Source organism: Dioscorea cayenensis, chromosome 1 (assembly GCF_009730915.1).
Source record: "Dioscorea cayenensis subsp. rotundata cultivar TDr96_F1 chromosome 1, TDr96_F1_v2_PseudoChromosome.rev07_lg8_w22 25.fasta, whole genome shotgun sequence".
Taxonomy (NCBI): domain Eukaryota; kingdom Viridiplantae; phylum Streptophyta; class Magnoliopsida; order Dioscoreales; family Dioscoreaceae; genus Dioscorea; species Dioscorea cayenensis.
In genome coordinates, this window is record NC_052471.1 from 14888791 (window position 1) to 14895891 (window position 7101).

A 7101-nucleotide genomic window follows, 5' to 3' on the forward strand; every position below is an offset into this window, starting at 1 on the left:
GGGTAGTTAAATCCACAGGGAACGGGACTACTAGTACTAACTTCTTCTTTGCTTTCTAGCCTAATGATAAATGGAAAGGTGTGGTGATCTAATGTGTGAAGAAATGAATACCGGAGACGAATATGCAAGGGTGAAATGGATGGAGAATCTCAATCAATAAAGATGTGGTACCCGGGCAATGCCCCCCCTAGGATTTAACATAAAGTTCAAGATTCGCTAAATGCTTCTAAGCCAAGTCTAATAAGTCAAGATAATGCAAGAACAACCGGCCCTTGCCTCTAACCCACCGGTACTAGTCCCCTACAATGTCCCGGTGGAGAAATCGCTCAATCTCAACACCTCACACCCCATATGACTGCAATACGCTCTAGGGACACCTAAGAGTGAAATCGATTCCTAAAGATAGATCCAACCCTAATTCCCAGGGAAGGATCCCTAACCCCCTACAAGGTCCCTGACAGGTCTCCCCACAAGTGCACGGAGTTGTCGAAGTAATAGATCCCAGGTGAGTGGGGTATCGTATCCACAGGGAAAAGGGAATAAAAATACTTAATTTGCTTCTTAACTATATGAAAGATGAATAGTGATTTGTGTGACAAGATTCAATCCTCAAAAGTAAAACAACCCAAAAGAGAGCAAAAGTAAAGAAGAAGGTAAGGCAATCGATAAAGATGGGGTACCCGGGTATTAATCCGCCTAGGAAAATCGTTTCAAGTGCAAAAAGTCTCTATTATGCTTCCTAAGTAATGCAATGGTGAGTCAGGGACATCCTTTAATGCATGGCCCCGAATCTAGGGTTAACCAAGCCTAATCCTCTACATATCCCGGAGGAGAGGTTGAACAACCTCTCAACCTCACACTCATAAGAAAGATTGCATTAAGCTCTGGGGATTCCAAGTGATAAATCTTTTCCTAATTATAGACCTAACCCTTGGTCCAGACGAAAGGTCCCTAACCACAATTAAGCCCCAGATGCTAAAATCACCTCAACGCTTTACTCCGTTGTACTCGCACCTAAGCCCCAGCGGAGGGTCATCCCTTATCTCATTCGCTCTATTATGGCCACAAAGAACTCGAGGAACGTAGGTAGAATCTATCACACAAGAGGGGAAAGGGGATGCTCCTGTACCTCTCGACTCATCCTCTCAACCCTCTCAAATCAAGCTTTGTCTAACTCTCGTGGTGTGTCACTCACTCACAAGGGTTACCACATGAACTCTCAACCCTAGTGTCACTCTAAGGGAGTATTCAAACAATCAAATATTCAAGATTGGAACTCACAAGAACATCAATTAATTGAAAGCATAATAAAAAGATTCAATGAAACTAATACATCGTAGGGTTCACAAATACACAATTACCCACTAGGGGTATAGCTCTCCATGGAGCACAATACAAACGATATTGAAATCAAATGTAAAAGAAAGCAATCCATAGGAAAACCCGCTCGATAGTCGTGGCGATGGTCTTGTGGAGAGTCCTCTACTCAGCGAAATATCCCCTTATTCGGTATAAGATACGCCTCGCCGAATCAATCAGACGGAGGCTCCCTTACCAATCTTCTTCCAAAGAGATGATGATGTCGGAGCCGTAAAACCTCTCCAAATCCCTGGCTAATACCTCTCAAAACCCTAGCCGTAGCCCTCTCTCAAGTTGGGGAAAAGATGGAGAAACGAATGTTGAAATCGGGCCTGAAATCGGGCTTAAATAGGGTTGGAATCGGGATTCCACACGCCCCTGTGGATATTGCACACGGGCATGTGGAATTTCCACACGCCCGTGTGGCTCCTCTATTTTGCTCCTTCTTCGGCCGGCTGTGAACAGTACCTACTACAGTGATTTGCTACATTGCCTGCTAAAGTACGGCCCGAAATACTCCCGAATCCATGCTTTCATTGAGGTAACGTTAACATGCACACGTTTACGTCGTAGATCGTCTTGGTTCTTCAATAAATGGTCACGTTGGTGGAGATCTTGCTAAATATGCACAAGCCGGAATACTAGGATGTAACTGCCTTCGTGCCCCTCTGAATCATTGCCTTAGCTCGAATACAAGGAGGTTGGCACACATTCTAGCATTCTAAACCCGACTCATGTCTCCGTGTTTGAGCCTTCTCAAGATCTCCTCCAAATAATGTGTAAAACGATCTACAATGGCTTCTTTCACAAATAATCGGCCTCACAACCCAACCTGCATAAAAGTACATAAATACACACGTATTAGAGCTAAAATATGACAAAAGTAATGCTCATCATAAGGAAAGAACGCTTTGTATTCTTATCGCACAAGCACTTATCAGTCCCAGTGGAGAAATCTCTCAGTCTTACGCCTCACACCAAATATGGTTGCATAGTGTCTAGGAAATACGGAGATTGGAAACACTCAATCGCAAGGGAAAGGGGACACTCCACTATCTCATGACTCACCCTCTCAATCCTCTTTAATCTTGAAGTTCTAACTCTAATGGAGACCTCTCTCTCATCAAAGTAACAAATCATGTATATACAATCAACCACAAGGATCAATAAAACATGCAAGCAATGGGAACACAAGATTAAAACTCAAATCAACTAGGATTAACTAGAAACATAAAGCAAATCAATACAAAAGAATAGATCTTAGGGTTCACACGCCCAAGTACCTACTATGGTTTAGCCCTCTATGGGGCAAGTTACAAGACAATGATTAATACAATGAAAAGCAACCAAAATCATAGAGAAAACCCCCTTAAATTCGTGATGATTGGTCTTGGTGGGTAGTTCAACATCTTGAAGGATTCTTCTCCGAAGCTAGGTCACCGATGGCTTTGTAAGTGCTATGATGGCGAAGGAAACTATCAAAGTTGGTGAAGAACACCCTCAAATCGGCAAAGACCTCCTCTCCAAACCCTAGCCATCTCAGTCCTCAAGAGCCGTACAAAAGATGTCAAAGAATAGGGTAAACAACCTATTTATAACCCAAAACCACGCCAGTCACGTGCCCCCACGCATCCATATGGATTTTCCAAGCGCCTGCGTGGGCTGCAGGAATTTCTATGCGGGAGCGCGGACAATATTTTTGCTACAGTAATGCCACAGTGAAATTTTTGCATTTTTTACTATAGTACTTTCACAAAATGTGGTGCAAACACTCTTCTCTTGAGGCCACATGTCAGGGCACACTAATAAGTGCTTGTGTGATATGAATGCGAAGCATTCTTTCCTTATGTTGAGCATTACTTTTCTCAGGTTTTTACACTAATATGTGTGTTTTTATGTTACTTTTATGCAGGTAGGGTTGTGAGGCCGAGTATGAAGGAAAGAAGCCAATGTGGATCATAATGCACCGATTTTGGAGGAAATCTTGCTAAAGTTCAAACGCAAAGACATAGGTCTGGTGTGAGATGCTAAAGTGTGTGCCAACCTCCTCGTATTTGAGTTAGCACAACCATTTGGAGGAGCACAAGGGCAGTCACACTCAAGCATTCTAACTTATGCACATAGAACCAGATTTCCACAAACTTGTCCATCATTAAAGAAGCAAAGTGATCCACGATGTGAACGTGTGCCAGTTTGCGTCAGCTCGATGAAAGTATGGACTCGGGAAGTATTTTAGGCCAGGTACTATAGCGGAATGATGTAGCGAAAGTACTGTAGCAGCACTATTCATAGTCGACCGAGAAAACAGGAATTCAGAGAATCCACACGGGCGTGTGTAAAATCCACAGGCCTGTGTGGTCGCCCGATTCTAGCCCTATTTAAAGCCGATTCAGCACCGATTTTAGCATTCTTTTCTCCATCTTTTCCCCAACTTGAGAGAGGGTTTCGGCTAGGGTTTTGAGAGGTATTGGCTAAGGTTTTAGAGAGGTTCTACGGCTCCAACATCATAATTCCATAGGAAGAAGATTGGTAAGGAAGCTTCCGTCGAGGCGTATCCTATAACGGAGGAGGGAATCCTTGGACGACGAGTAGAGGACTTTCCACAAGACCATCGACACGACTATCGAGGGGATTTCTCTATGGATTCATTACTTTTACATTCTATTTCTTTGATTGTACTTAGCTCTATGGAGAGCTAAACTCCTAGTGGGTACTTGGGTATTTTTGAACCCTAGGATGTATTTGTTTCATTGAATCTCATTATTATGCTTTCAATTAATTGATGTTTGTTGTGAGTTCCAACCTTGAATGCTTGATTGTATGAACATTTCCCCTAGAGTGACACTAGGGTTGAGAGTTCTTGTTGGTAACCTTGTGAGTGAGTGACACACCACGAGCGTTAGACAAAGCTAGGTTGGAGACGGTTGAGAGGGTGAGTCGAGAGGTATAGGAGCGTCCCCTTTCCCATCTGACGTGATAGATTCTACCTCCGTTCCTCAAGTTCTTTGTGGCCATAATAGAGTGAATAGTCTAAGGGATGACCCTCCGCTGGGCCTTAGTTGCGCGTGCAACGGAGTGAAGCGTTGAGGTGATCTTAGTATCTAGGGCTTAATTGTAGTTAGGGACCTTCCACCTGGACGAAAGGGTTAGGTCTATAATTAGGAAGAGATTTATCACTTGGAATCCCTAGAGCTCATTGCAACTCTATTCGAGTGCGAGATTGAGAGGTTATATAATCTCTCCTCCGTGACATGTATAGAGTTAGGCATAGTTGATCTTAAGTTTGGGACTATGTATTTAAGGATTTCCACGACTCACCATTGCATCGATTAGGAAGCATAATAGAGGGTTCTTGCATTTGAAATGATTGTCCTAGGTGGAGCATTATCCGAGTACCCCATCTTTATCGATTGCCTTACCTCTTCCTTTACTCGTGCTTTCTTACTCGTTGTTTTTACTTTTGAGAATTGAATCATTGTCACACTTATCACTACTGATCTTTCACATAGCTAAGAAGCGGATTAAGTGCTTTTATTTCCTACTCCCTGTGGATTCGATACCCGCTCATCCGGGATTATTACATCGACAAACCCGTGCACTTGCGGGATATACGCAAGGGAACTTGTCAAGTTTTTGGCGTCGTTGCTGGGGACTAGGCGTTTAGAGATACTTTGCACTTTGTTTTCTTAGCTATTTCACCATACATTCTATTTCATATCTTCTTATTCTATCATCATTCTGATTTCTTTTTCTTTCTTTTTGGGTGCAGCTCCAGGTTATGACCTGAGGGAATGCCTCGATATTGATTGAAGGAGATCCTGAGCTTGAACGTAGACTTAGAAGAAAAGGGAAAGAGGCTGTGTAAGAACAGTCTAATTTAGTTGATTTGGAAGTGGAAAGATCTGAAAACATGGCAGAATAGAATGAGCAACAGCGAACATTATCTGATTATGCCAGACTTTCAGTGTTGGGGACACAATCGATCATTGTGCGTCCCCCGATTACAACTCAGAAATTTGAGCTGAAGCCGGCATTCATCCACATGTTGCAGCAATCCTCACAGTTCAACAGTTTAGTTGATGAGGATCCAAACAGTCATATAGAGAGTTTTCTTGAGATGAGTGATATGCTGAAGATAAACAGAGTGACAGATGATGCCATCAAGTTGAGAGCCTTCCCATTTTCCCTAAAGGAGAGAGCGAAGTTGTGTCTACACTCATTACCTAGAGCATCGATCACCACATGTTAGGAGATGGTAGAAGCTTTTCTTGCCCATTATTTCCCTCCCGGAAAATATGCAAAGCTTAGGAATGAGATCTCATCCTTTGTTCAGTTGGAATTGGAGTCTCTATTCGAGACATGGGAAAGGTTCAAGGAGCTCATGAGAAAGTGACCGCAACACGAATTCCCGGAGTGGATGATTGTTCAGACCTTTTACAACGGTTTAAATCTGAGTACAAGGTAACTCTTGGATGCGACAGTAGGAGGTACCTTAGGTAGCAAGATCTCAGATGAGGCTCGTCAATTAATTGAGGAAATGGGGCTAAACAGCTACCAATGGAATGCTAGGGAGAAGAAAAAGGTGGCCGGTCTCCATAAAATAGATACGGTAACTTCATTGGCGGCTCAAGTGGAAAATTTGAGTAAGAAGTTAGATCTTCTAACTTCAAATAGAGTGGCGGCCGTGATTAATTGCACCGGGTGTGGTGGAGGACATGCTCTCTCTGATTGCCCGATCTCTATCGGTGATGTTTCTTCGGTGGAGAACGTTGATTTTGTAGGTAATGGCATGAGACCTCAAGGAAACCCATATAGCAATACCTATAATCCGGGTTGGAAGAATCATCCCAATTTCTCATGGAGTAATCAGGGTCCACAAAAGGTCATGGGACCACCGTGTTTCCAACAACAACAAGCCCCTCAGGTGGAAAACAAAGTCTCAGGTTTGGAAACCCGAATGAATGACTTAGAGAAGCACTTGACTAGATTTGTGCAATCTGCAAATACAAGGTTTGAATCAGTCGAGGCTACACTTCGCACCACACCGCCTCTTTGCATAACCTTGAAAATCAGGTGGGGCATATTGCGAAGTCTCTCTCTGAAAGGCGACATGGAAGCTTGTCGAGCAATACAGAGACCAACCCTTGAGAGCACGTGAAGCCGATCACTTTGAGGAGTGGTCGTGAGGTTGAAGGTAGGCTTCTGAGTGAGAAGCCAAAGGAACACGCACCCGAGGTTATAGAGGTAGAAGAGGGAACAAGCAAAGAGAAAGAGGTGGCACCCCCATCTTTTAAGCCAATAATCCCTTATCCCTCTAGATTGAAAAATGACCAAGGGGATAAACAGTACAATAAGTTCCTGAGTTTGTTCAAGCAACTCCACATCAATATCCCTTTTGTTGAGGCATTGGCCCAAATGCCTAAGTATGCGAAGTTCTTGAAAGACTTGTTGACTAAGAAGAGGAAGTTCGAGGAAAGTGCTTCAGTGATTTTAGATGCTTCATGCTCGGCGGTATTGCAAAAGAACATGCCGAACAAGAAGAAAGACCCGGGAAGCTTCATCATTCCGTGTAATATTGGCAATCTAGGTGAGGAAATGGCATTGGCAGACTCAGGGGCCAGTATCAACATTATGCCATACACCTTCTTTCAAAGGCTAGGCTTGGGCGAGCCTAGGCCTACTCGGATGACTTTGCAACTAGCGGACCAAACAGTGTGACATCCGAGATGCATCATTGAAGAC

At 43.5% G+C, this 7101-nt stretch overlaps 1 non-coding gene across 1 annotated transcript; it reads right to left on the reverse strand.

Annotated features, from left to right (window-relative positions):
* Positions 1–5659: 5659 nt before the first annotated feature.
* LOC120267211 lies at positions 5660–5766 on the reverse strand. Its single transcript, XR_005538420.1, has one exon. It is a non-coding gene; the product is annotated as a small nucleolar RNA R71 (small nucleolar RNA).
* Between the last annotated feature and the right edge of the window lie 1335 nt (positions 5767–7101).